Source organism: Corvus brachyrhynchos, unplaced genomic scaffold (assembly GCF_000691975.1).
Source record: "Corvus brachyrhynchos isolate BGI_N302 unplaced genomic scaffold, ASM69197v1 scaffold331, whole genome shotgun sequence".
NCBI classification, from domain to species: Eukaryota; Metazoa; Chordata; class Aves; order Passeriformes; family Corvidae; genus Corvus; species Corvus brachyrhynchos.
Window position 1 is genome coordinate 3,245,761 of NW_008237229.1, and position 2,609 is coordinate 3,248,369.

Sequence of the window (2,609 nt, forward strand, 5' to 3'; positions counted from 1 at the left end):
GTTCTTGTTATGTTTATCCAGTTGTTTTCATTCTCCTTTTATTAAAATAAAACGGGTGAGGTGTTGGGGTCCCTCCCCTGCCATGTAGCCCTGGGAGAGGGGCCCTGAGGGCACAGACACGGGGTTTCCCTGCCCCTGCTCAGCCTCGTTCCCATTGGTTGGTTTGTGTTCCCTGCGCGGGCAGAAGGACCCTTGGTCCCGTGACTGGAACAGTTCCTGAGCACAGCCCCGGCCAGGCGGCTGGGGAAATAAACATCTCTGAAACAGCTATCAAGAATCTGTCTGTCCATATAGATTTCCTTTCCACGGGACTCCTGGTTTGATATATGCGTGTTGCAGGATCCCCACTGCAACAATGAATATCATTCACAACAGCAACAGGTAAGGGCAATGGGAACATGGCGGAATCCCTTATCAGGGCAAGGGAGGGCTTACACAATGTTTGTTGCTTTCACATCCATATATGAGGTTTTACACCCTGATCTCTAGACATGAAGGCGTGCACATGCTGGAGCATATGCAAAGATACATTCCTGATCCCAGGGAATAGGCTTTGTTACTTCTCTCCTGTATCACTGGCTACTATTTGTCTCATCAGGTTATTCACAGGCCTAACACAGGCATCTCCATGGGGCTCTGCAGGTCAGGTGCGTGGCAGAGACCGGTATTTTGGATGTTTTTTCCCTATGCTTATGACGTGGTCAAAACTCCCACAGATGCTGCCTCTGATCTTTCCCACAGTGAAGAAGGTATCTTTGATCTTTCTTGTTTAGTCGATAATATTACACACTTTAGTCACCCCATGTGGTGGCCAGTTAGCCTGTGGTGCAAAAAACAGAGTTGTTGAGTAAGACAGTCCCTAGTACCAGAGACTTCTGTCAGGTTAGGGTGAACAGAAAAAGCTTCCCCCAGGCTGCTTTGCGTTGCTATGTTAATGTACCCCAGTTCTGCATCCCTGGTTGGCCCTTGGCCTCTCTGCCCCCTTGCTACCTTATGTGTCTCTGCCCTAGAAATTTCGGCACTCCAAGTTCCCCCATTGGCCCTTGCCCCTTGCCACTCCCCCAGGGCTTCCCCATTGGCTCCCATTCCCTAGTCCTGCCTGTGTACTGCCCTCATGCCCTCAGATCATTGGTCCCTGATGCTCTCCCTGCTTCCGTACTTAAACCTGGACCCTGCATTGTCTTTTTCCTTTGTCCCTGGACTTCTTCATGGCGTGGCTGCAATAAACCTCTGTCTGTAGAACTCTATGCAGAGACCCTTCCTGCCTCTTTGCCGTTGACCCAAATTACTGAAGCTGTCTGTGCGTTTGTGCGTGCATGTGTGTGTGTGTGGCTGCCCTGCTGAGCGGCTTCACTAATGAGATGCTCTTGGAAGGTCACAGCACCTCGCGCTCCAGCACAGAAGCCGTGGAGCCCAGGTTAGCGATAACCCCATGTTGCTAAACACGCAGTCCTTCCAGGAGGACATGCTGGCTCTTCAGATGGTCACCACCTAGGCCATTTAATTTCTCAGTGTTTTAGTTCTCTAAACCGTAAAATAATTACACCCATCTTCTCAGACACCTTCAAATGTGCTGTATAGGAAGCACCTGTTACTGACTGGTTTTAGAGATACAGCAAGCTATTCCATTTGCTGTCCATCTGCATTTGAACAGTACTCATAGCACTTTAAAATATATATTTTTTTTTTATTTGTAAAGGATTATGTCATATATATCAGTGATTTTAGCTGCCATTATCTGCACTAAATTGCTAGTATGTTTCAGGCAAAATTCTTCTGTGAAGAGCAGGTGTCTCACACACACTTTAACTTGAACTCTCCAAAGCGGCGTCACATACTTCCACTGGAAGTGGCAGCTCCTTTTCATCAGAGATGCAGAACTTCAGTAGTTGCTTTGTTATCAAGCTTGGATGATGAGACAGCATTAGCTTTGAGTAGGAATAGATTTTTTTGTGTACGTGTGATTTCCTATGAAAATACGTCTTATGCAATTATGTTATCTATTTGTATGAATTTTGTCCATTCCAATTTGCCTTCTTCCTTACCTGTCAAACAGTTTTCTCCAGAACTACTTGTAAGCCCTTTCATTATTTTCAGCCAGATTTGAAAATGCAGCAAGAAGACCATTATGGGCAATAAAATATTTTTTAGGTATGCATAAGAAAATTAAATTAGGACACCTAACAAGAAAAAAAGTAGGAAGAACTCAGCCTCATATCTTCCATTTGGTAGTAGACAGATTTCTGTCCATAATGAGCCTTTCAGAACTATTTCTCCTCAGATGAACATTTCACGATGAAGCACTGGGACTGCAGGTGTACAAACGTGTGAAACTAGGTTTCGTTACTTTTTCTTCTTATTGAACAATGTGATAAATAACCTCTTTCATGACTCTAATGTTTTCCAAAATATTCTTTGTGCCTGATGAGGATCTCTGCACAATGATCCATGTTCTAGAATGCCGTCACTATTATTAGAAAGGGGAAGCTGTACATTGTTTTCTTACTGTCTCAAGGCTCTGTTCTCACAGGTGTAGGTTGCCATAGGCAAAGCCTGATTCTGTACTAGAAATTAGGTTACAAATGACTTCTAACTTTTCTTTCTGACGC